This window comes from Castor canadensis, chromosome 13, assembly GCF_047511655.1.
Source record: "Castor canadensis chromosome 13, mCasCan1.hap1v2, whole genome shotgun sequence".
NCBI lineage: Eukaryota > Metazoa > Chordata > Mammalia > Rodentia > Castoridae > Castor > Castor canadensis.
In genome coordinates this window covers 104,859,213-104,887,152 of record NC_133398.1, presented here as the reverse complement: position 1 = coordinate 104,887,152, position 27,940 = coordinate 104,859,213, and the positions used below count along the sequence as shown (strand labels likewise).

At 39.7% G+C, this 27,940-nt stretch overlaps 1 long non-coding RNA gene across 1 annotated transcript; it reads right to left on the bottom strand.

Annotated features, from left to right (window-relative positions):
- Positions 1-925: 925 nt before the first annotated feature.
- LOC141415548 (uncharacterized) lies at positions 926-24,405 on the bottom strand. The gene is made up of 2 exons (XR_012440536.1): positions 23,536-24,405; positions 926-3,605 (listed from the first exon to the last, which is right to left on the bottom strand). It is a non-coding gene; the product is annotated as an uncharacterized lncRNA (long non-coding RNA).
- Between the last annotated feature and the right edge of the window lie 3,535 nt (positions 24,406-27,940).

The following is a 27,940-nucleotide window of genomic DNA, read 5'->3' as shown; positions in this document are numbered from 1 at the left end:
AGAGGGTAGAAGAGTCCAGGGACAAGATATAGCCCCGAAAAGCCTACTCCTAAATTCTGTCACCTCTCAATTGCCCATCAAATTATGAACCCATCCAGGGATTAACCCACCAATTAGGTCAGAGTCTTCATGATCCAACCACATCTTGAAACCCCCACCTTTGAACTTTGCTACTTTGGGAACCAATGTCTTCAACACATGAGCCTTTGATGGACATCTTAGATCCTAACCAAAACAGATTACTATACCAGGTAAAGAGTCATGGCTGACTGAGGTGCTTGCTGAAGGAAAAGGAAATGCAGAATGGGTAGAAGAAGGAGGAGGAGAAAGAGGAGGGGGATAAGGAAAAGAAAAAGGAGGAGAAGAAGAAGAAAAAGAAGGAGGAGGAGGAGAAGGGGGTCACGATAAAGACCAGCCACTGCCATGTAACCAATTATAGAAATGAGGGCTGTAATTTCCACTGCTATTTCCTGTTGATTTTGTTATCGATACACTTGTGCATGTGTGTACATGTGTGCATGTGTGTTTCCCATCAGTTCTGTTTCTCTAGAGAACACTAAGACAACAAGGGTGATATTACCAATGACACCAAAGTCTGAGGAGGAAGGAGCTCAGCCTTCCTAAGGCGGAGGAGGACAATGGTCTGGAAGGAACAGTGAGCACGTGGGGTTGAAGGAACAATGTCACGAAGCAAGACCAACTTTAGTCAAAGCAAGGACTTAAAAAGCAGGTTTAAGGAAAGGATGTGCTTGTGGAGACAATGCTGATGAGGAATTCCAGAGAGCACAGCAAAAGAGCTGAGCGAGAAGACGGATGGAGGGGTGGTAAGGTGTGAGCGTGGAGAGAGGCAAAGTCCTGTCGACAGGGTGTGCAGGGATTTGCTCTGCTTTCTTTTCTCTTTCTTTCCTTCACTTTTTAAGTTAATTGTGTGTGTGTGTGTGTGTGTGTGTGTGTGGTATCAGAGATTGAATTTGGGGACTTTACCACTTGAGTTTCACCCCCAACCCTTTTGTTTTTATTTTGTTTTTGAAATAGGAATTCACCAACTTTGCCTGGGATGGCCTGAAACTCATGAGCCTCTGTCTCTGCCGGAGACAGAAGGATTACAAGCATGCATCACTATGCCTGGCTATGATCACTTTCTTGAAGAAAGAGGATAATTGGTTCATCACCAAGATCATGAATATTCAGATCAATGGTGTGGTCACTGTGTTGTGGCTGCACCATCTGAAAGACCACATCTTTTCAAGGTATCAGTGTTGTTTCACACATGGTAGACACACAATGTAGGATTGTTAAATTGTATTTAATTTCTTAGAAAATGCTATGAGAAGATTAATTCCCCATTTTCCCTTATCTGTAGGAACACCTTCCCAACCACATATCCTACTGCAGTATTTCTCCTTCCAATGAAATCACAAGCCCTGAGCATAACAAAATGATGCTGTTATGAGCCTATTAACTGGACACAGAGGGCCAGCAAGAACTTTTAGTCAAAGCTGCAGCATTTTCCATTCCTGTGCATCACAACCATAACATGTAAGAGCTACAGTGTGGCTTGGCACCTTGTTGCTCAAATTAAGCCAATCAAGACACGTAAGTGTCTATATACATATGCCAGATTATTTTAACTTTTCCACACAGAGCCAGATGACATCCAGGTCAAGATGACACAGCAAGTTCATGGCTCAAACATCCCTTCAAATTCTTACACACAACAGTGATGAGTAAAATATAAAAGGCAGCTCCATCAAACAGACGTAGCAGGTCTAAAATGCAAAATAAAATGTCTGTGCCTTGGGATGGATGTGAGGGGGAGGAAGAGAAAGAATACAGAAGATAAAATGTCAAAAACTCTTGACAAATCTAGTCCATTTACATGTTATTATCCAAACAAGTTGATCTTGGATATGTTTTCCAGCTCAGTGTTTTTGCCTAGCAGGTTCTTCACATTTTTATGACAACAGCGCCCCCATGTTCCTCCCGTCCTAATTCACCTCAGAAGAACCAAACGTTCTCTTAAATGAAGCATTTATTTTGCCCATACTATTTTATTTACATTGTTTTTACATGGATTTTTAAATGCCATTTTAAGCACTAAAAGTTTATCATTCAGCAATCACTATGCTGCTGAAAATATTTCAAATATACTTGAAATTATTGTGGTTGGATTGAGTAATGAGGAATATAGCAATGATATTGAATATGCTACCAAAAAGGAACTGTTTTATTGTTCCCAAACTGTAATTAGATTATAAGAAACCTAAGTGAAATACAGATGTGAACTTCTTATTAACTAACAAAATTCAAACTGAGATGACATTCTTAAACATGTATAGGAGAGTCTCAAATTATCTGAATAAATAATACACCATTAACAAAAAATAGTAACAAAGGCTTTGATTTGGATTGAGTTTCACAGGTTGCTGCTTCTTCTGTTAGTCAATATCTATTTACAACAGATGCATTTCATCCATTTTGAGCACTCAGTCAGGAACACAGCAGGCCAAATCCATGTCTTGCGAGCATTAAGCAAGGAAATAGGGTATAATGATTTTCTGCCAATGAAACTCATACACGAAATAAAACTGGGACTCATCACAAAGACTCTGAGCACACAGAGCCGAAGAGCACAACAAAGCAGCCAGTGCTCCCGGGTCTGTGTGGACCACAGGCTGATGCACAGTGACTACAGCACAGCCCGCAGTGAAAAACTAAGGACAGAATCTCCAAAATCTATGCAAATAATGGGAAAAATATGAATTTAATTGAGAAGAAAACTGGTGAATAATGCTAAGAAACTTCTCTCAATGCCAGGAAAGAAAGCAAAACATGGCCACTGACAAAATGAGCGGTATTTGGGCTTTTCTTGCCTCTTGTGCTATAATCAGATCAGCACAGGTTCACAAAACTTACATATTTAGCCCCCCAAAAAACAGCTTTTAGAAGTAAATTTCAAATTCCTGGAATCAATAAAGGTTTGATGTAAAACATGTCATTGTCATGTCATTGTTAATTGCAATGACTGGGAAAGAGTGGGGCCACACTTCATACTGTGTTCATATTTATTCAATGCTCTGTCTATGACAGAGAACTACAAGGAATGCTAATTATCAGAACAAGCAAATTTGTTGTAAAAAATCATGTCTAAGTTCATGACATTTTCTCAAAAAGAAGTTATTTTTCAGTTAAAAAATGAAATAGGAACTACATATCCTTATTTGATATTTAATTATAATAGGGATTTTGTTGACTTCCAAACCAAAATAAAGCATAAAAAAGTGTAAAGGAGAAAAGGACAATAAATCATGATAGGTGACATCTAGCAGCTCAAAAACTGAAAAGCATAAGAAATAGACTCTAGATCACAGACCCAGAAAACACAATGTGTTTCATTGACAGTCAATGATGCACAGGTCAGCACATAGATACATTGCAAAAAGCTTTAATTGTGTTCAAAACAGAACCCTGAGGTGCTTATAATACAATTTAGGAAACTTTAAGCTTGATTAATATTAAGCAAATAAACTTCAGATACTCAACTGGCTCGATACACAAGTTGGCCAATGCAGACAGTCCATTTCAGGGTGATGTTTCCATATTCCCTACAAAGAATGACAAGGGATGCATGACCCAGATCTTCCAAATATGTGTGTTTGGGCTATAGGACTCCTGACCAGTCTGGGCCACTATGACCATCTCTTTCTCAAGAAAGTCAGTCTGTACCAAGAGCCCCAAGAGCAGCAGAGAGGAAGGAGCTGACCCAGCTCCTAGCAGATTTTAGGTTGCTGACTCTATTGCTTCTTGAGTCCCAGGGGCACAATCTACCTGTGAGTTATTAAGTCAGTCAGTTAGTTGCCTTTCCAACATTGTACTTCATTTTACCCCCAGGTTAAGTGACTTTCTCTCTCTAGGTCTCAAATAATACCTACTAGAAAAATGTACCTGTCCCAAATGACCCATTCTCTACAGTGTACAATTGGCTTGAGTATTCTGTTATTTTTTACAGTTTCCTCAATTTATCTGTGAAATTTCAGTGGCTCTCACTAAACTATAATTCAGCATTGATCAGAAGAACACAGTCATTCATCTCAATATCTTTATGTTAAGAAAACATAATATCAAAAAAAGAAAACACAATATGACATATTCCTTGAAAAAGTTCATTATTACAAATAATATATTGGGATTTTGAGAATCAAAATTACAGCAGACCCTTGGTAACTGTGGGTATATGGTTCTAAGGAGTCCACCGCTGAGGGAAAACCACGATGCTCAGAATGCATAGGGCTCAGTAGTGCACTACAGAAGTTTAATTCATTTTTCCTATAACCCCACCCAACTTCCACTAAAGACATGCCACCTTTCAACAAGTCTAAAATGTTCACTTTATCACTTAACTTTTATCTTGCTTTTGGGGAAGCATTTCCTTTGAGAGAGGCATATTTTCACAAAATTAGGGAAACACTCAGCAGATCACACTTTGATTTAAACACAACTGACTATAATGAGGAACAGACTGAGAGCTTCTCTGCACCAACTGAGCTGCACAATGTATGCATGGGAATTTAAGGACGTGAACAATGTGTAGCAGATGAAATTTCAAACAATGAACTCAAAACAAAGATGATAAGAATGATCAATGAAATTAAAGAGGACATGTACAAATACCTGAATGAATTCAAGGAGGATACAAATAAACAGCTGAATGAAATAAGGAAGACAATTCTGGATATGAAAGAGGAATTCAATAAAGATACAGAAATCCCAAAAGAAAATCAAATTGAAATCCTGGAAATGAAAAGTTCAAATTAAAAACTCAGTTGAAATCCTTGCTAATAGGATGGGATAAGTTAAAAATATATAATATCAGGGATTGCAGATAAAGTAGAGGAAATAGATCAATCAGACAAAAACAAAGGAAAAATACAAAGAATATATGAATGGAACACGCAACACCTCTGGTACACCATTAAAAGACCAAACCTATGAATCTTGGACAGAGATGCAGGAGAAGACGCACAAACTAAAGGCATAGAAAACCTATTCAATAAAATAATAGCTGAAAAATTCAATCTTGAGAAAGAGAGGGCCATTCAGGTACAGGGGGCTTTTAGACTACTGAACAGGCAAGATTAGAAAAGAAACATCCTGACTTCACGTTAAACGGAGAACCGAGGAGGCCCCCGGGGCCGCCAGTGGCCGGCGCCCATACGCTTGGGAAGACGTGGACCAGGTGAGCTTCGCGGTACCGCGGTTCCCCCACAGACAAGCCTGGGCCAGAGCAGCATAGCCCCCTGGACAGACTGACCTCCACCCGGGAAAAAAAGAGAAACTGAGTACTAAGCAATAAGAACAGTTAAGACACGCTGGAAAGAGGGTGGGGCGCCCTGAGCGCTGAAGATTGGGGGAAGGGACTCCTTCCCGGGACTGTAAATAAACGAGCCGGGCGGGCCGGAGAGGCTCTGGCGGGAGCGGGGCGCGCCAGCAACCAGGAGCAGGGATGCTTGTGAGAGGAGGGAAGACCCACTTCCCACGTGAACTGTAAATAAACACGCAGGCCTGACAACTCGGGGCAGTGTCGCCTTTCCCAGTGCTTGGAAAGGGAAAAGCCTGTAGCAGAGGCCCCCCTCCCCCGCACAGGAGAACTCTGAGCAAACAAAGCCTGTGGGACCAGGTGAGCGCTAGCTCACCCCAGAGATCTGCATAAATAACGCCGCCAGCTACAGGCTGAGAGCAGCAGGCAGGCAAGCCACAGTTGCAGATACCACTCTCAGAACTGCCTCCAGACGCTTTTTTTTCTTTTTCTCCCTACCTTTGATGAGAGAACAACCGAATTACACCTGCAAGCCGAAAAACTTACTGAAACTATTGCATTTGAACTGGGGACACTTGGTGGGGCCTTTTTTTTATTTTTTCTTCTGTGTGTGTGTGAGTGTAGTTTTGTTCTACTTTATGCATCCCCTTTGATGAGACAACTACAGAACAACATCTGAGGCACCAACTCCAGGACTGGAGATTAAGACGGACATCCAAATTATTAAGACTGAAATTGCATTGCATATAAACTTGGAAGTTTTTTGGTTTTTTTTTTTTTTTTAATTTCCTATTTTCCATTTTATTTTAATTCATTTTTATAAATAGATATTACTTTCATATACTTATTTTTTATTTTTTTTATCTTTGATTTTCAATCCTCTCTCTGTCTCTCTATTGTCTGTTCACCTTACTGTCGATTAGTACACTAACACTCCCTGTTTATACCTTTGAAACTCTCCTGTCTGATACCTTGTTCTGCTTTCTCCCTCTTGTCTGTATATTTGTTTTCCCCTTTTCTTTAACTTCTTGCTTTCCATCTCAGCTCACTCTTCCGTTCTCAATATTACCATTGTTATTATTACAAGCTAGAAAATACTTAATTACACACAGTACAGGGACAGTAACAACACCAAAGACAATGACAGGAAGACAGAAAAAACAAGGAAACCAGTTTCCCCACAGCAAAAAATTAGTACAGGAACCAGAGGGGAATGAAGAGAACAGAAACTCAGAGCCAGACTCCAACAAAATGAAGATAAACTATGCCAAAGGACCCAATGAAGCCTACAAGAATAATTTAAAAGAAGACATACTACAAGTACTCAATGAGAATTTTATAGAGATGATACTGGATAGGGTCAACCAAAATGTACAGGAGACACTCAAGAAATTCCAAGACAATAAAAATAGAGAATTTGAAAAAGCAAAAGAAGAAATAAAGGAAACCATAGAAGCACTGTATAAACACCAAAGTGAAAGAGAGAACACAATGAATAAATGGATAAATGAACTCAGGACAAAAATAGACAACAATAAAGAAGAAAACAGCCAGGATATGGAAAACCTCAGAAAAAAGAACGAAACAGAACTGCAAAACAAAACGGAAAGCCAATCCAGCAGAATAGAACAAACAGAAGACAGAATCTCAGAACTTGAAGATGAAATGGTAATTAAAGGAAAAACCGAAGAACTATTAATTAAACAACTCAAGACCTGTGAAAAGAAAATGCAAGAACTCACTGACTCCATCAAAAGACCAAACTTGAGAATCATGGGCATCGAAGAAGGAGAAGAGGTGCAAGCGAAGGGAATGCGTAATATATTCAACAAAATAATAATGGAAAATTTCCCAAATCTAGAAAAAGATATTCCCATACAAATGCAAGAGGCCTCCAGGACACCAAACAGACCAGATCAAAATAGAACTACTCCACGACATATCATCATTAAAACAACAAGTTCAGAAACTAAGGAAAGAATATTGAAGGCTGCAAGAGAGAAAAAACAAGTAACATACAAAGGTAAACCCATCAAAATCACAGCAGACTTCTCAACAGAAACATTAAAAGCAAGAAGAGCGTGGGGTGAGATCTTCCGGGCACTGAATGAAAATAACTTCAACCCCAGGATACTCTACCCAGCAAAGCTATCATTCAAAATAGATGGAGCAATAAAAGTCTTCCATGATAAGCAGAAACTAAAACAATATGTGACCACAAAGCCACCATTACAAAAGATTCTGCAAGGGATCCTGCACACAGAAAGTGACACCCAACTTAACCATGAAAAGGCAGGCAGCACCAAACCACAGGATAAGAAAAAGCAAGACAGTAGAGAGTAACATCAAGTTAGGTACACACAATCAAACCTTCAAACAACTAAGATAACTAAATGGCAGGAATCACCACATACCTATCAGTACTAACACTTAATGTCAATGGACTTAATTCACCCATCAAAAGACATCGTTTGACAAAATGGATTAAAAAAGAAGATCCAACAATTTGTTGCTTACAGGAGACTCATCTCACTGACAGAAATAAGCATATGCTTAGGATGAAAGGCTGGAAGAAGATTTACCAAGCTAATGGCCCCCGAAAACAAGCAGGAGTAGCAATACTTATCTCTGACAAAGTAGACTTCAAACCTACATTGATCAAACGAGACAAAGAAGGACATTCCATACTAATAAAAGGGGAAATAGACCAAAAGGAAATAATAATCATCAATCTGTACGCACCCAATGTCAACGCACCCAATTTCATCAAACATACCCTAAAAGACCTAAAAGCATATATAAACGCCAACACAGTGGTTGTGGGAGACTTTAACACTCCATTATCATCAATAGATAGGTCATCCAAACAAAAACTCAATAAAGAAATCCAAGATCTAAAATATGCAATAGATCAAGTGGACCTAGTAGATGTCTATAGAACATTTCATCCAACCTCTACACAATATACATTCTTCTCAGCAGCCCATGGAACCTTCTCCAAAATAGATCATATCCTAGGGCACAAAGCAAGCCTCAGCAAATATAAGAAAATAGAAATAATACCGTGCATACTATCTGACCACAATGCAGTAAAAGTAGAACTCAACAACAAAAGTAAAGACAAAAAACATGCAAACAGCTGGAAACTAAATAACTCATTACTTAATGAAGAATGGATCATCGATGCAATAAAAGAGGAAATTAAAAAGTTCCTAGAAGTCAATGAAAATGAAAACACAACCTACTGGAACCTATGGGACACAGCTAAGGCAGTCTTGAGAGGAAAGTTTATAGCCATGAGTGCATATATTAAAAAGATTGAAAGATCCCAAATCAATGACCTAATGATACATCTCAAACTCCTAGAAAAACAAGAACAAGCAAATCCCAAAACAAATAGAAGGAGAGAAATAATAAAAATAAGAGCTGAAATCAACGAAATAGAAACCAAAAAAACCATACAAAGAATTAATGAAACAAAAAGTTGGTTCTTTGAAAAAATAAACAAGATCGATAGACCCCTGGCAAACCTGACTAAAATGAGGAGAGAAAAAACCCAAATTAGTAGAATCAGGAATGCAAAAGGGGAGATAACAACAAACACCATGGAAATCCAGGAAATCATCAGAGACTACTTTGAGAACCTATATTCAAATAAATTTGAAAATCTAAAAGAAATGGACAGATTTCTAGATACATATGATCATCCAAAACTGAACCAAGAGGAAATTAATCACCTGAATAGACCTATAACACAAAATGAAATTGAAGCAGCAATCAAGAGTCTCCCCAAAAAGAAAAGTCCAGGACCTGATGGATTCTCTGCTGAATTCTATCAGACCTTTAAAGAAGAACTGATACCAACCCTCCTTAAACTGTTCCATGAAATAGAAAGGGAAGGAAAACTGCCAAACACATTTTATGAAGCCAGTATTACACTTATCCCAAAGCCAGGCAAAGACACCTCCAAAAAGGAGAACTATAGGCCAATCTCCTTAATGAACATTGATGCAAAAATCCTCAACAAAATAATGGCAAACCGAATTCAGCAACACATCAAAAAGATTATTCACCACGACCAGGTAGGCTTCATCCCAGGGATGCAGGGGTGGTTCAACATACGAAAATCAATAAACGTAATAAACCACATTAACAGAAGCAAAGACAAAAACCACTTGATCATCTCAATAGACGCAGAAAAAGCCTTTGATAAGATCCAACATCATTTCATGATAAAAGCTCTAAGAAAACTAGGAATAGAAGGAAAGTTCCTCAACATTATAAAAGCTATATATGACAAACCTACAGCCAGCATTATACTTAACGGAGAAAAATTAAAACCGTTCCCTCTAAAATCAGGAACCAGACAAGGATGCCCACTATCTCCACTCCTATTCAACATAGTACTGGAATTCCTAGCCAGAGCAATTAGGCAAGAAGAAGGAATAAAAGGAATACAAATAGGTAAAGAAACTGTCAAAATATCCCTATTTGCAGATGACATGATCCTATACCTTAAAGACCCAAAAAACTCTACTCAGAAGCTTCTAGACATCATCAATAGCTATAGCAAAGTAGCAGGATATAAAATCAACATAGAAAAATCATTAGCATTTCTATACACTAACAATGAGCAAACGGAAAAAGAATGTATGAAAACAATTCCATTTACAATAGCCTCAAAAAAAATCAAATACCTAGGTGTAAACCTAACAAAAGATGTGAAAGACCTCTACAAGGAAAACTATACACTTCTGAAGAAAGAGATTGAGGAAGACTATAGAAAGTGGAGAGATCTCCCATGCTCATGGATTGGTAGAATCAACATAGTAAAAATGTCGATACTCCCAAAAGTAATCTACATGTTTAATGCAATTCCCATCAAAATTCCAATGACATTCATTAAAGAGATCGAAAAATCTACTGTGAAATTTATATGGAAACACAAGAGGCCACGAATAGCCAAGGCAATACTCAGTCAAAAGAATAATGCAGGAGGTATCACAATACCTGACTTCAAACTATATTACAAAGCAATAACAATAAAAACAGCATGGTACTGGCACAAAAACAGACATGAAGACCAGTGGAACAGAATAGAGGATCCAGATATGAAGCCACACAACTATGAGCAACTTATCTTTGACAAAGGAGCTAAAAATATACGATGGAGAAATAGCAGCCTCTTCAACAAAAACTGCTGGGAAAACTGGTTAGCAGTCTGCAAAAAACTGAAACTAGATCCATGTATATCACCCTATACCAAGATTAACTCAAAATGGATCAAGGATCTTAATATCAGACCCCAAACTCTTAAGTTGATACAAGAAAGAGTAGGAAATACTCTGGAGTTAGTAGGTATAGGTAAAAACTTTCTCAATGAAACCCCAGCAGCACAGCAACTAAGAGATAGCATAGATAAATGGGACCTCATAAAACTAAAAAGCTTCTGTTCATCAAAAGAAATGGTCTCTAAACTGAAGAGAACACCCACAGAGTGGGAGAAAATATTTGCCAATTATACATCAGACAAAGGACTGATAACCAGAATATACAGGGAACTTAAAAAACTAAATTCTCCCAAAACTAATGAACCAATAAAGAAATGGGCATGTGAACTAAACAGAACTTTCTCAAAAGAAGAAATTCAAATGGCCAGAAAACACATGAAAAAATGCTCACCATCTCTAGCAATAAAGGAAATGCAAATTAAAACCACACTAAGATTCCACCTCACCCCTGTTAGAATAGCCATCATCAGCAACACCAACAACAACAGGTGTTGGCGAGGATGCGGGGAAAAAGGAACCCTTTTACACTGTTGGTGGGAATGTAGACTAGTACAACCACTCTGGAAAAAAATTTGGAGGCTACTTAAAAAGATGGACATCGATCTACCATTTGATCCAGCAATACCACTCTTGGGGATATACCCAAAAGACTGTTACTCCAGAGGCACCTGCACATCCATGTTTATTGCGGCACTATTCACAATAGCCAAGTTATGGAAACAGCCAAGATGTCCCAGCACTGACGAATGGATTAAGAAAATGTGGTATCTATACACAATGGAATTTTATGCAGCCATGAAGAAGAACGAAATGTTATCATTCGCTGGTAAATGGATGGAATTGGAGAACATCATTCTGAGTGAGGTTAGCCTGGCTCAAAAGACCAAAAATCGTATGTTCTCCCTCATATGTGGACATTAGATCAAGGGCAAACACAACAAGGGGATTGGACTATGAGCACATGATAAAAGCGAGAGCACACAAGGGAGGGGTGAGGATAGGTAAGACACCTAAAAAACTAGCTAGCATTTGTTGCCCTTAACGCAGAGAAACTAAAGCAGATACCTTAAAGCAACTGAGGCCAATAGGAAAAGGGGACCAGAAACTAGAGAAAAGGTTAGATCAAAAAGAATTAACCTAGAAGGTAACACCCACACACAGGAAATCAATGTGAGTCAATGCCCTGTATAGCTATCCTTATCTCAACCAGCAAAACCCCTTGTTCCTTCCTATTATTGCTTCTACTCTCTCTACAACAAAATTAGAGATAAGGGCAAAATAGTTTCTGCTGGGTATTGAGGGGGGGAGCGGGAGGGGGTGGAGTGGGTGGTAAGGGAGGGGGTGGGGGCAGGGGGGAGAAATGAACCAATCCTTGTATGCACATATGAATAATAAAAGAAAAATGAAAAAAAAAAAAAAAAGAAAAGAAACATCCTTCACAGATTACAGTGTAAACACTAAATATACAGAACAAAGAAAGAATATTGAAAGCCACAGGAGAAAAACGAGAAGTAACATATAACGGTAAACTCACTAAAATAGCAGTAGATTTCTCAACAGAAACTCTAAAAATAAGGAAGGAATGGAATGATATAGTTCAAGCCCTGAAAGAAAATACCTGTCAACTTAAATTAATGTATCCGCTAAAGCTATCACTCATAATGAAGGAGAAATAAAAACCTTTCATGATAAAAAAAAAAAACCTAAATGAATTCATGACCACTAAACCAGCACTGCACAAGATATTTAAAGGAATCCTACACACAGATGGGGAAGATAATTCTATAGTAGTCTTAAAGCCAAATATTCTTATATCTTTATTATTCGTAGGGGAAATTCCTATATACCTAATTTCTGTTGCAATTTCAATAAGTATAGAAGACTCAGAACTATATTATTTAGCACCAATTGTCCTCTGTGTAGGTTTCAGGATTTTTGTTAACACCAGCACTGTATGATTGATTGTTTTCCCAGAAACTAAGATTTTTATATATTTTTCAGATCAAAATGACAGGCAGCACAGATATCATGTTGGGCTTTCCAATTTGTAACTACAAGATTCTTAAGTCCAATGAATGAATGGTCTTAATGTCACCTAACATAAATCTAAAGCAAAAATAGCAATATAAGCAAGTTCCCCTCTCTTGGAAACTGATAACCCAGGGCTGAAGAGAGTCAAGAAAAGTCTTGACACTGCAGGGGTCTTAGAGTTACCAATCTTGGAGCCCTCTCTCACACCCTTAAACAGAAAAAATAGACTATAAAAAGCTACATTTAAAATAGAATATTTCATACCTTCGTGCCTTTCATAGCTTATGTTAGGCTCAAGAGTTCTTTTATTAGTAATCTGCCCACTTTACCTAGGCTTTTAGAAAAATTGAAGTTTCATCAGCCATGCTTGGATATAGCCCACTCTTTCATAATCTTAGAAGCAATAAATGTTTCTCCAGAAGAAGGATTTGTACATTAACAGTTGTACAATTGTTCAACCCTTTACTTTTCCTGAAATCTATTTTGCTCTATTATATTCAATAACATAAGCTACTCAGAGAGTTTACCAAGATCATAGTTCTGGGCTCTAGATATTGATTGCTAAAACCTGGCTCAATCCAAAAACCAAAATATATAGTCATCCATTAATATTTGGTCAATAGTTCCACTAAGATAAAATGTCTCATTTGTGAAATAATTTTTAAAAGCATAATAGCTGTAACTTTCTTCTTCTGGCATTACTTACCTCCTTTAGTAAAAAACATCTTCAAGCTATGATTTTTTTTTCAATCTTAAAAAAAAGTCAGAGAAAGATGGTTGCCAGTCAGTGGGTGGATAACAGTGCAGGTTAGTGGATTCTTCAAGTAAATGGCTTTTCATGGGACAGGTGGTGAAGTGACATTTATCAAAACAAAAGCATTTCAATACCTGAAACTCACTACCCTTTTCAAGCACCATTTTCTTCTATTCTACTGTATCATGGTAAAAATTCCCATGTTGATTGTTCATAAAATTTGTATGGAAGAGTGTGGTGAATAAAGGAACCTCTAAGTATTGCCCATTGTTCTGGTGACCTGAGAAATCAGGAAAGCCTGAGTCATCAGCTGAAGGCACATCTATATCCACTTGGTGCCTAAACACAAATTTATTAGCATTATTATTATTTGTGGTGGTGCTGAGGATCAAACCCATGGCACTGCACCAGACAGGCAAGCATTCTACCACTGAGCCGCACTCCTAGTCCCTTAAAATTATTTCAGTTTCTTGGTCTTATTTTGATTCTGAAAATGTAAAAACATACACCTAGAGATGTATAAAAACTCATCTTGCAGAGTGCTGATCACACGCCGAAACCTGAAGCTTCGACTCTTTTCCTTTTTCGCTCTATCAGTTTTTCTCTGTTCAAGTCCTTCATCGTTTCCATTTGGAATTATCTGAAGTTTTCCTTGCAGGCTTCTTCCTGATGCTTCATTTGTTTTGCGTTTGGTGTTTGGTTTGGTTTGGTTTTTTTGTTTTTTCTTTTCCTTTGTTTTATGAACCCCTCTACATGAAGGGAAGCCAGCAACAAGCATTGGCAAGAACTCTCAAACCCCTAAGTCTTCTCTTCCTCCTCTCAGGAAGAGATTACTGGTCGAGAGAAGTGACCTAAAATTAAGTTCAATGATACTCACTGAGAAGTGCATTTCAGACTCTCTGGAGGAACTCTCTGAGCTCAAAGCCCTCCACAGTCATGTTAAGAACCTAGACAGAGCTCCTTGTGCCACTTAGGACAGTGTCTGCTCATGCAGAGTGTGTCTGACCAGGATCCCAGTGTCTATAGAGTACAGGCCTCCATGTGAAAATACACCTGCCCTCACTCCACCCCACCCCCGTGGGAGAGTGACCTCCAGAAGGTGTACCACTGAGAGGGAGGGTGTTGCTGTGGGATGGGACATCACAGATTCCACATTGCTTTTGTCCACTTTGAAAGGTATTTATTCAGTTCCTGGTCCATGGAGGGGATTATAGACAATTAAACAGTGAAGCAGGACACAGCTCATGTCCTCAGGAGTTGAACTGCAGGCCATGGGGAGGAGGTTGAGGTGACTGTGGAGCGGGAAGGTGCAGTAAGTCTGGCAGGTCTACAATGCCCATCCTACAACACGAATTCCAAAGCCACAAGAGGAAGGCAGTCACCGCTGCACTCAGGAAGGACGGTCAGGGAAGTTTCACAAGTTGGACACATCAAAAGCAATGCCTCAGAGGCCTAGTAACGTTGTCATAGGACAAACCAGAGGAGAGGCAGCCTTAACTGTGCCACTCATGGTACTCACCACCTTGGAGCTGGCCCAGCCTCTGTGATCCAGCCTGGCTCAGCTTGCCGGAGGTTCACTCAGGTGGACAGAATGGGGACAGTGCTCTCAGTTGAAAGAACAATGCCAGCAAAGGCTGGGGGGTTGGCTAAGAAAACCACTTTGGAAAAGATCTTAGAATTGGGATGTTAATCATGCCAGGGGAAATTTTTCTCTAAGGGAGATGTGATGATGTCAGCAGATATTTTTGTTTTTTTAGCAGCTTGCAAATTGGTAGATATTTTTCTCTGATTTAATCACAGGTAATGAAACTGAGATACCAGGCAACTAAGTACCGTGCCCCAAGACATCAGTGGTAGGGCACTAGGGATCTGGGTAGGAGAAATGAGCTATCCTGTGACAGAGCTTGTTATGGGTATGCCACTTCTGAAAGACATTTTTATTTGTGCTGGTTTTCGCAGAGTCTGTAAGGGATACAGAAGAGCTGAACAAGAAAGCAGAAGGATGAAGAGGTAGCATGCGCTCAGATACCCTAGCACCAGGAAATAGTCTACAGGAGAATGATAGAAGACTGAGAGTGAGGGACAAATTCAGAAGCCCATTAAAGACATCAGGAACTTTCATTTCCATGGAGAATTGGAAACCACTTAAAAGGTGAAGGGGAGAAAACCTATGACGTGCTTGGATTTCTCTTTGACATTCAACGTCCCACTGGAGGTAGACAAACCAAGACCTGGTCCTCCTGTGCAAAGTACCAGACAGTAATGTGACAGAAATCACACAAGTGTATTCAAGGAAATATGAGCAAGATAGCCCTGGGGACTTGGCTAAAGAGTCAAGAGAAAAAAATACAAGGTTGCATATCAATCTTTACTTTGAAGGTGGGGAGTACTGGGGTTTGAACTTAGGGCCTCACACTTGCTAGGCAGGCTCTCTACCTCTTACCCCATGTCCCCACGTCTCCAGTCCTTTTTGCTTTAGTTACTTTTCAGACAGGGTCTCACATTTTTGCCCAGGCCAGCCTGGACACAATCTTATTTATACTTCCCCGCAGTAGCTGGGATGACAGGTGCATGCCACCACACCCAACTCTGGGTTGAGATAGGGTCTCACTAACTTTTTACCTTGAACCAAAATCCTCCTGATCTCCACCTATCTATCCAGTAGCTGGGATTACAGATGTTAGGTGCTGTGCCTCATTTTAAGGCAGTAAGATTCTCAAACCGGGATCCATTTCACCATTTTTTTTCCCACAGAGTATCTTGATTCTGCTCACACGGTTTCTTTAAGTGTTCTGATTTTCAAACACAGTAACCTAACATCCTGTATGGTGGGACTGAGGTGACACCCAGCAGGCAGGACTGTCAATACCAAAATGTGAACCATGTCACACGAGCAGGTTGAAGACCAGGTGATCACACATCTTCACAGACATCACTAACGCAGGTCTTGCTGGTCTCCAGCTTGTGATCCTCCAGCTCTGCCTCCTGAATGCCTGGATTACAGGCATGAACCACTACACCTGGCTTCTTTATTCATCTTTTAATAGTCATCTGAGTTGCTCCCAATTCTTGATTATTGTGGATAGAGCAGCACTGAACACGGGTGTAGAAATACTTCTTCCATATCCTGCCTTTGATTCTGTTGGATATTGACCCAGAAGTGAGATTGATAGTCTTATTCTTAATTATTTGAAGAATCTTGTACTATATTCCATAGCAGCTATACCATGTTACATCCCACCCACAGTGTAGAGGGTTCCAGTGTCTCCATTTGTTTTCACTGTTTTCTGTAGTGATCATCCTGATTGAATCTGATTTTAACTGGCATGTTCCAGAGGTTAGTGGTGTTGAATGTTTTTTTCAGATGCTGTTGTTTATTTGTATATCTTCTTAGGAGAAGTGTCTTTTCAAGCTTCTTGCTTAATTTTAATAGGTTATGGGGGGGTTGTTGCTGAGTTGTAGGAGTTCTCTGTATACCCTGTATATTAACTCCTTATAGATAAGATTTGAAAACATTTTTCCCACTCCACAGGCTGCCTTGTCTATTACTGGTTTCCTTTGTTGGTAGAAGTTTCTGAGGTTGACTCAGTCCCAATCATTTTTTATTCTATTTTTTGGGTGTTATAGCCAAAGTCAGCACTATGAAACTTTTCCCTCAGCTTCCTTCTTGGGGTTTTATCATTTTAGGTCTCACATTTAGATCTATATTGTAAGTTAATTCTGTACACTTTGTAAGGTAAGGACGTGACCTCATTCTTTTGCAGGTGGATATCCAGTTTTTCTGATACCAGTTGTGGAAACCTGTCTTCTCCTCTTTGTTTTCTTTTGGTGTCCTTGTTGGTTATTTGGCCAAACATGTAAAAGTTTATTTCTGCTTCATTGCTCTATATGTCTATTTTTATGACAGTACCACATTATTTTGATTAATATTTTATATATATAAACTCTGTTCTTTTTCAAGAGTTTTTTCTGGTTATTCAGGGTCCCCAAGTTCTGCATGAATTTAGGATGGTTTTATTCTATTTCTTGCACAATTGCCATTAGGATTTTGATAGGAACTGAATAGAATCAGTGGATCACTTTCAGTAGTGTGGACACTTTAACAACACTGTCTTGCCGTTTGTGGGCACAGGGTGTATTTCCATTTTCTTGCATCTTCTCTCATTTCTTCAGCAATATCTTAGTTTCAGCAAAAGTGTCTTTCCCTTCTCTGCTTAAGTTTATTCAAAGTACTTTATTCCTCTGGATTTCACTACAAATGTGATTGTGTTCTTAGATGCCTGTGAAGTTCTCATTGTCAGTGTATAGATGCACAGCTGATTTTTGTGCATTCATTTTGTATCATGTAACTGAAAGTTTACTGAATTTCTCTGTTAGTTTTAATAGTTTGGGTGGAATTTTTTTGTGCTTTCTACAGAAGATGTCATCTGCAATTATGTCATCTGAAAAGAGGGAGCATTTTTCTTCTTCCTTCCTATTTTGGGTGACTATTTCCTTTTCCTGCCTAACTGCTGAGGCTAGGACATCTAGAACTGTTTTGAATTGAGGTAGAGAGAGTGGACCTCTGCCTTCTTCTTCATCTTTGAGGAAGAGCTTTCAGAGTCTCACCATTGAGTGTTCTGTTAGCTCTGTATGTACCTATATTACATTTATATTGTCCTTATATATACACACATGTATGCACAAGCACTAAGGAGAATGAATCAGAATTCAAAAGTCTCTCAACAAAGAAAAAACAGGACCAATGGCTACACTGGAGAAGCTACTGAACATTTAAGAGAAAAATTAACAGTTATCCTCAACTTCCTCAAAAAAAAATTGGAGAGGGAGACTACTTTCAAACTGATTTTATCAGGTCAACATCACCCTGATATGAAAGATAGACAAAAACACTACACGAAAACTATAAACAAATATGCCTCATTAATATTGATGCAAAAATTCCTTAGTAAAATACTAGCAAACTGAATTCAGTGGCACAGTAAAACAACTATTACTACAACCAAACAAAATTCCAGAACCGAAATTCCAGATTTTATTCCTGGAACTCAAGAATGGTTCAGCAGGGGGTGGGGGCAGGGGGGGAGAAATGACCCAAGCATTGTATGCACATGTGAATAATAAAAAAATAAAAAAAGAATGGTTCAACATATGAAAATCAATCGATGTGATACATCACATTGACAAGGTGAAGGATAAAAACACATGACCATCTCAAGTCATATGGAAAATGCACGTGGCAAAAGCCAAAGTCCTTTCATGACATCATAACTCAAGAGACTAGAAATAGAAAGACACTATCCGAGACCGTAAAACCATATTTGAAAATGTATGCATGTGTGTATGCATATGAGTATCTATGCATGTTTATTGCATGTATACATGCATATGCATATCTATGAATGTGTGCATGGCATATGTGTGCACACATGTGCGTATATGTGTATGCATGTCTGTATATTGCAGGTGTGTGTGCCTATGTGCATGTATATGCATATATCCATACGTGTGTATATGTGCATGTGTGTACATGCTTTTGTATGTATATGTGTGTGTTTGTATGTGTACATGCATGTATATGCATGTGTGTATATCTGTGTGTGTGTACATGTAAGTAAACATATACAGCATGACCCCAGAGGAAAGGCAAGGGAGGCTCCACAGCCACAGAGTTCTGGGTCAATGTGCAACCTGGGGCCTTTTTTGCCTTGAGGCATGGGTGATCTAACTCCTCCACCCAAGTCACCCATGGGAGACAGGGATGTCTCTGGCTTTCTTTCCAGAAGCTAGAAACTATTTCCTTTCTTTTCTTATACTCACTTTGCCTTTTTTCTTGGTTTTTGGCAGTCTTCCAGTTCTTTTTAGGCACCCTCAGGAGAAAGATGGGAGGGACGTGGGCCACCTTGCAGTGCAAGCTGAGTGCAGCCCTGCACCTCTGCTGCACCTGCGGTGGAGCCTTGGCAGGTGCAGGGCTTGTCAGGATCTCCTGGATGGATGTTCCATGTCACCAGTTATAAATGTCAAAATGCAGCATGGAAAACTTCAGTCAGCCAGGGTCACATCTCAGACTGGAAGAGTCTCATAGCCGTCACACGAAATGAACATCAAAGTCCCAGGTGCTCTGAGCTCCACTGAGTCACTTTCTATCAGAGGACTAGTCATCACACTTCCCTTATATTTCAGTGTCATTTGACTGCTCCCTTCACAGGTGTGGATGAGCCTCAAGTGGTAGTTAGGACCTCAACTACCTGCTCCCTGCTGATGGAGAAGGGTGAGCTTCACGGGGCTGAGCAAGGATGTTTGGAAGAGAAGGAACCCATTTCTATGTAAGAGAAATGTGTGCAATTCCTCCAGTCTAAAAGATAGCGAGGGAAATTGAGTAAAAAAGACACAGGCTACAAAATTAAAGAAATAATTATTAGTTCATTCCACCGTGAAAACCCTACTTAGCTATTTAGCTGTTTTTAATGTGACAATAAACTTGTTTTAAAAAAAATCTTTAAATCAGCCAGGTGCCGGTGGCTCACGTGTGTAATCCCAGCTACTCAGGAGGCAGAGATCAGGAGGATGGTGGTTCCAAGACAGCCCTGGGCAAATAGTTCCACAAGATCCTGTCTCAAAAAAACCCATCACAAAAATGGGCTAGCGGAGTGGATCAAGCGGTAGAGCGCCTACCTAGCAAGTGTGAGGCCCTAAATTCAAATCCCAGTACCACCAAAAGAATAAATAAATGCATATCAGTTTTATTCAAAACTATAAACAACCAAAATATCCATCAAAAATTGACAGATACCATACAGTAATGAAAAGGAATTAATTACTGTTGTATACAAGAATATGGATGAATCTAAACAGACCTATGGTTGAGTAAGATTAGAGATCTAAAATGACAGAATCATCTCTTGGGGGCGAGGGCAGAACTTTCCAGGTGCCAGGAACTGGTTACAACACATACAGTAAAATTCGTTTGAGTTATTCCCTTAAAATTAGTGTGATTTCCACACATTTTGTATGTTTTGCCTCAATAATAACGCCAGTCCTTGAGGAAATGGCTAATTCCAGGGGTAGGCAATGACAGTAGATGTCAAACCATTCACATGTTATGCCAGAAATCACTGAAAGACAAAGGGGTCGGGGCAGAAATGTGGGACCAACCTCCATTAGGACAGCTTGAGAACCAAAACTCACAGTGACCTTCATGGGACATAACATTTGAATCAATGAATGTTCATGAGTACATGAAAAAGAGAAGGAGAACTATTCTTTACAGGAAAATATGGGCTCTCAGAGAGGTCTTCACAGACCCCGAACATCCTCTGAGTCTCTCTACCCTATTATATCCCAATTTTTCTCATAAGTACTCATTACCAACTTTATGTTATAATTCTAGTTTTGCTAATTGTCCTAATTTGTCTAATTGTCTCTCTCCTTGTATTGGCCTGTTTTCTGTTGCTATGACAAAATACCCAAGACTAGCTACTCTATAAAGACAAGGGGTATATTTGCCTCACAGTTTTGGTGACTGAAAGCCCAAGATCAGTGGCCCCATCTATTTGGCCTCTGTCAAGGACCTCATGACAAATGACAATACAGTGACAGGAATAGAGAAGAGGTCGCAGGGTGAGACAGGAAGTGAAAGGAGTAGGGACAAAGATTGCTCTTTTTATAACAGCTTGCTCTTGCAGGAAGTAATCAGAGTCCCCAGAGTGCTCAATTAGCCCCTCTGAGGGAAGCCTCTAAATGATCTAATCACTTTCCTCCAGGCCCCACCTCTTAAAGTTTCCACCACCTCTCTCACCACACTGAGGACCAAACTTCCTGCACATAAAACTTTGGAGGACATACTCACACCATGCCAACCAGAGCTTCCCCAAACTGAATATGAACAGTTCCTTAATGTATTGCCAAACCTAAAATGGAATCTGTCACAAAATTAACACTTGATTCAATGTTTGATGAATGGATGACAGGAAAAAAAGGACTATAGCCACAGCACCGTGCCCACAAAGCAGTCATCTAAGACGTGGCCTGTCTATGCTTCATAGCTGCGTACTGTGCCTGATTATTCGCTCCTGTCTGGGTTCTTATGTCCCTGCATCTTTGCTGACAAATGAGGCCATCAGGTCCTGGGGGGCAGCCCTGAGAGCCACAACTCTCCTGCTTCTCCCCACTGCACCAAACTCAGTGGTTCTAGCCAGGGGTGGTTTTTGGCCATGTCTGGGGACAATTTTTGTTGTCCCAACTAGAAGTGGAGTTTGCTGTTCATATCTAGCTAGTTAAGACCAAGAATGTGGCATAATGTCTACAGCAAACAGGAAAGTCCTCACCCAGCAAGGAATTATCTAGTCCCCAATGTCTACAGTGTGGAGACCGAAAAAGTCAGCTCTAACCAACAGTATCTAATGAACCACTATGTGGGCACATAAATAGCTACTGGTTAACAGACCCCAATGTAGTATGTTTAATGTAACCATTTTCTTCTCCTTCTTCTAAGTAAGCAACAATATCTTCAAGTCAGAGGTTCTAGACAGGACACATTTCCAGTGTGTGTCACCTAATCCTAAAACTGCCATGTCAGAGAAGCTAGAACCACACCTGCCACTCCTAGTGACTTCATCCTCCAGATGCTTAATTACCAAGTTAGGTACTTCTTTAAAGGTAATGGGATCTTTTCCCACTAAAGCCACAACTGCCACCCTATCAATCACTCATCCTGACCCTCGAACTATTCCTAGTGACTTAAATGTTCGCCAACTGTCACTAGTTTATCATCTACAGGTTTGTGTTTTTCACAGGCCTGGAGACAGCTCAAGAATTAATCGGGCTTTTAAAAGTCTGGACTTTAGCCAGACCCTGGTGGCTCATGCCTGTAATTCTAGCTACTGAGGGAGGCAGAGATCAGGAGGATCATGGTTCGAAACCAGCCCAGGCAAATTGTTTACACGACCCTATCTCAAAAAAACCAATCACAAAAAAAAAGCTGGTGGAGTGGCTCCAGTTATAGGCCCTGAGTTGAAGCCCCAGTACCACAAATAAATAAATAAATTCTGGATTTTTATTTATATTTCAATAATTCACTATTTTACATGAAAATAATAACAGCCAGTCAAAGGAGGCAGAATGTTCTAATCTGCTTGATGCACATCTTAGAGGATTTTCCTCCCGGTGAGGGAAGGGCCAGGCATTTGTCATTTTCTGTAACTCCCATCTCCCCTCCTCCACTCTGCACCCCAGACTGGTGAATGCTTTCCAGCTGGGAGGCAAAGTTGGAGCAAATATAACCTGAACTGCTTTGTGAAAATTTAGCTCCAAAGCAAACAAAAAACAGCTGAACTCTCTTTGGCTACTCCTGTGTTTATCATTCTTGCTTTGCTGGCAGGATTTTTCCCTGTGTTATTGAGAGTCTGTCAGAGTTTATACCTTCTCCTCTAGGACAGGATCCTGATCTGAGTTAACAGGGTGTGCAAAGAGAGGAGGGAACATAGGAGAATGCACGTGCAACTCCTCATCGAGCCCCCATGGGACTTTTATAGGTAGGAAAGGATGAAAACAGATTCAGAACCCTTGAAGCTAATCATTCTGGTAGTTTCCATGGAGCACTGAGGCCCAAATGCTAAAAGCATCACAGGAAGCAGCGTTCCCAGAAATGATTCTAAGAACATTTCTCTCTGTGTGGACTATGATACCAGTAGAAGTCCCACAGGGTCATTGCCCGGGCTCCACAGAAAGCAGAGCTTGAGGCAGTTTCCTTACCAGCTATTTTGTTACAAAGCACAATCGAGGCTGCAAGAGTGAGGGCAAAGTGGAGCGAGGTGGGGATGATGGGAGATTTGTTCAAGAGGAGGCACCAGTGAGCTGACCGTCACTATGGGCAACCAGTGCATCACTTGACCATGTGGCGCTTTCTCCCTGAGAACATTTTTTTTTTTTTTTGGTGGTACTAGGGTTTGAACTCAGGGCCTTGCACTTTCTAGGCAGGCACTCTACCAATTGAGCCACATTCCTAGCTCTGGAGCTTTCTCCCAGAAAGCTGATAAGCCCTGTCAGGGAACAATGAGAGAAGAAAAGGGGGAAAACACCACTCACAGGCTGAGCGCCACCCCTTGGGACATGCTCTCCCCATGCTCCTAGATCCCCAGTACCTGAGCTCCAAGTGGGGCTCCGCAGCACACAGGTTTCCAATCGTTTGTTGTGCTCCAATCTACTGTGGTACCAGCAATGAGTCTTAGGTGACTTTGTTACCAATCAGCTGGTTGGAGTCCTTTTGCTCTACCCAGATAGGAACTGTGGGGGATAAGGGGAAGCTCTTCTAGTGCTGGCAATCCCAGGCTGAAGCTCTAAGCCTTGAGAACTCCAGGACCTATGGCTCCAAGACTCAGGTTGGAGGTTTCTCACTCTGGGCTTAACCCCCCAGCAGTCCCAGTACTCAGCAACTATTGTAATCCTTTGCTTCCAGCAGCAGTGGGTGGGGGCAGCAGACAGCAGCATAGGCAGCACCTTGTCCAAGTCTAGCAGACCCTGGGTCCTTAGGGCATGGCAGCTCCCTGGATCTTTTCCAGTGACTGGGGCTCACAGTTTCCCTTTCCTGGCTCTCCACGGTCTTCTTTCTTCAACCTTGGCTCTTCACTCTCTCTCTCTCTGTCCCTCAAAAATAAGAAAAGGAACAACAAAAATATTCTTAAAATCCCTATCTTCTGTTATCCCAGCACTCTTGAGGCTGAGACAGGAGGATCACAAATTCGAGGTCAGCCTGGGCTACATAGGGAGACCCTGTCTCAAAACAAAACAAAACAAAGAATAATCTATCTTTCTGTGGTACAAGTAGTCATGTTAGCTCATGAGCTAGAGCAAAGGCTACTTTCTGTTTGGTTTGGCAAAAAGGCTGGCAGCTCTTCTGAGGAAGAATGTTGTAAACAAAGGCAACAGACCTGCCTTGCTTCTCCCTGGAGGCACCACTGGAAGAAGCTGTTTGTGCAATGTCTGCCAAATTGTCTATCAGTGTCTGGCCTGCCACAGACAGGCATCAGGCAAGTCCAGCAGGGAGATGGGAAATTGGTGCTTTGGCAGCTTTAGACTCTCATTGCTTAAAACAGCCCCGCATTTGAGCAAATGGGATTGAAGCTTTCAGATGGGTCTGCATCCTTCGCATGAAGCGGGCACTCCTATTATTATGTCAGTCAGAACTCGTTACTTGTCTAACATGGTGGTTTTTGGTGTCAGTGTGTCTATGGCTAGATAATGTAGCACACTTGTTTTTGTAAAAGCAATAATTAATTGCTTAAAAGCAATTAATTAATTTTAAGCAAGTCATTGCTTAAAAGCAAGGCTTCTGGTTTCCACTGCAATATATAAAGAGTTTGTAAATTGTCACTCCTATTCTTAAAATAAGAAAAAGCCTAAGCAAATGGGAAGTTAATTCCTTTTCTTGGGTCTATCAGAGAGTTGAGGTCACAGGGAAAATAATAACCCCAGAATTTGGACAGACAGAAACATAACTGAGATCAGCCTACCAGCAGCAGAGGCTGCTAAAGCCATAAACTGGTAGGAATACTAAAATGGTAATCTTGACACAGTGTTAACTGGCTCAGTGTGGACCAAAATGAGAAAATCCCAAAGGCTACAGTGTTGAAAGGACCCCACCCTTTCCTGGGTTTTTACCCCAGGAAATTTAACAGCTTCTCATAGTGAAGAACAAAGGAAAATCACTTCTTGCCTATGTCAGCAGGAGAGGAAAAGTGGTAACTCCCCATCACCAAGGCCTGCTCTCTAAGACAAAAGAGCTTTAGCTACCTGCTGAGATAGGCATTTGTCCAGCTCCAGCCCCCCCATTAGCCTTCTGGTCTTACAGAAAGGGAGGGAAAAGGTACCAAGAAACACTTGTGAATGTCACATCCAGGGCCTGGGGTCCACTTAAAACAAAGTTTAGTCATGAGATTACTTCACACTTTCCTTCCCCCACACCTAACCACCAATCAATAAGGCTCCATTATAATAACAGTGGACTACAGCTGAAGAAGCTGAAAAGCACATTTCTTAGGGAAGACTGACTACAACAGGAAGACATAAAGGATCTCAGAGGAATTTGAAGTCTCAGCTACAGCTAGAGCAAGCATTAAATTCAGTCATCCTTTAACCAGAATAATATAATACTTTACACAAAGGCCTATTTCCTTCTGTTCCTTTTACTAATACATCAAATTTGACTTTCAACAGAAAATTATAGGGAATGCTAAAAGTCAAGGAAAAAAAAAAAAAAAACAGCCTGAAGGGACAAAGTATATATCAGACAGAACCAGCCTCAAATCTGACAGGTTTCCAAATTATCAGGTAGAGAATTTAGAATAACAATGATTAATATGTTAAAGGCTCTACGGAAAAGAAGAGAACATGCAGGAAAAGATGAGGAGTTCAATCACAGGGATGGCAATTCTATGAAAGGATCAAAAGGAAATCATAGGAATAAAAATAACTGGAAATGGAAATGAACATCCCTTTAATGGGCTCATCAGCAGACTGGACATGACCAAAAACAGAATCAGAGAATTTAAGATATGTCAGGAAAAATTTCTCAAACTGCAATGCAAAGAGAAAAGGAAATGAATCACAAAGCCAGAAAATAGTCAAGAACTGTGCAGCAATTCCTGATGGAACAACATATTAATAACATAACAAAAGGCAAAGAAAGAAAATGTTTTCCAAAATTAATGACAGACACAAAATCATAGATCCAGAAATCTCTGGAAACATTCAAGTGAAATAAATAGAAACAGAACAAAACAATACTAAATCCTAGCTATATCCTTTTCAAACTGCAGAAAACCAAAAACAAAAATTATCAAAAGATGCTTATGGAAGGAAAAAACCATTTGACCTATAAAAGAGCAAGTATAAAAATTATAATGGACTTCTGGTCAGAAAGATACAAGCAAGAAAAGAGTGTGCATGAAGTATTTAAAGTATGGAAAGGAAAGAAAAAAAATAGCCTGTAATCATGTATTTAGTGAAATTATTCTTTAACAGTGAGACAGAAAGACTTTCTTAGGCAAACAAAAATGGACCAGTAGACTTGTTTCACAAGAAATTGTTTTTTTAAATCTCCAAAAGGAGGGAAAGTAATATAGGTCAGAAACCTAGATTAAAATAAAGAAAGGAAGAGTACTAGAAGATACCAACGGAAATAAAATCTTTCCCCTAATTCTTCACTTATATAATAGACAACTTTTTATTCACAGTAATAATAGTAACTATGTATTGGGTGACTGCAGCATATAAATAAAATAAGTAAATGGTAAAGCAGGAATAATTTGCAGCACTGTGTTATGAGGTTTGCATAAGACAGAAGGAAAGGTGTCACCTGTGAAGCAGTGTGGTACTGTTTTAAAGCAGATTTAGACTAGTGGAAAATATACATTGAAAATTGTAGAACAACAAGTCAACAATATTTAAATAATAAAACTGATATGCTAAGAGAGAAGAAAAAAGGGAGACATATGAACTGTTCAAGTGGAACCAGAAAAGGAAGAAAGGCAGGAGGTAAAAACAGACAAGGAATAGCTGCAATGAATTAAAATAACAGCTATGAACATAGCAGACATCAATCCAGCTATATCAATATTCACTTTAAATGTGAATGGTAAAAATACACCAATTAAAAACACAGATTGGGCTGCAGTTGTAGCTCAGTGGTAGAGAGCACACTCAACATGCTCAAATCCCTGAGTTGGATTCCCAGAAGCACCCCTGCCCAGAAAAATACAGATTATTAAATTAGATTAAAAACATTCAATTATATTATTTACAAAACACCCACTTTAAGTGTAAACACACAGATAAAATAAGTTAAGAGATAAAGATATACCATGGTAACACTAATCAAAAGAAGATGGGATAGTTATATTAATCTCAGAAAAATCAGTTATTAAAATAGGAAAATTATCATATGTAACGAGAAGTATTACAAAATGATAAATGGGTAATTCTCAAGAAGTATAACAATGCCTAACACACATGTACCTAATAACAAAATGCAAAATACATAAGTCAAAATATGTTACTAGTGGGATATCAGTGGCTAGTGGCTCACGCCTGTCATCCTAGCTACTCAGGAAGCAGAGATCAGGAGGATCATGGTTTGAAACCAGCCCAGGCAAATAGTTCAAGAAAGCCTATCTCAAAAAAATCCTTCATAAAAATGGGCTGGTGCAGTGACTCAAGGTGTAGGCCCTGAATTCAAGCCTCAGTACCTCAAAAAAAAAAAAAAGTTACAAGTTCAAGGAAAAACAGACAAATCTGTTAGAATTGGAGGTTCCTGTGCCCTCCATTCAGTAATCAATAGATCCAATAGACAGAAAGTCAATAAGGACATAGTTGACCCAAATAATACTATCAATAAACCTGACCTAATTTTGATATTTATATAATGTTCCATCCAACAACAGCAAAATACAGTCTTTACAAACTCATGTGAAACATTCACCAAAATTGATGTTTGGTCATAAAACACCTCTCAACAAATTGAAAAGAAGTCATACAGTGTATTTCCTCATC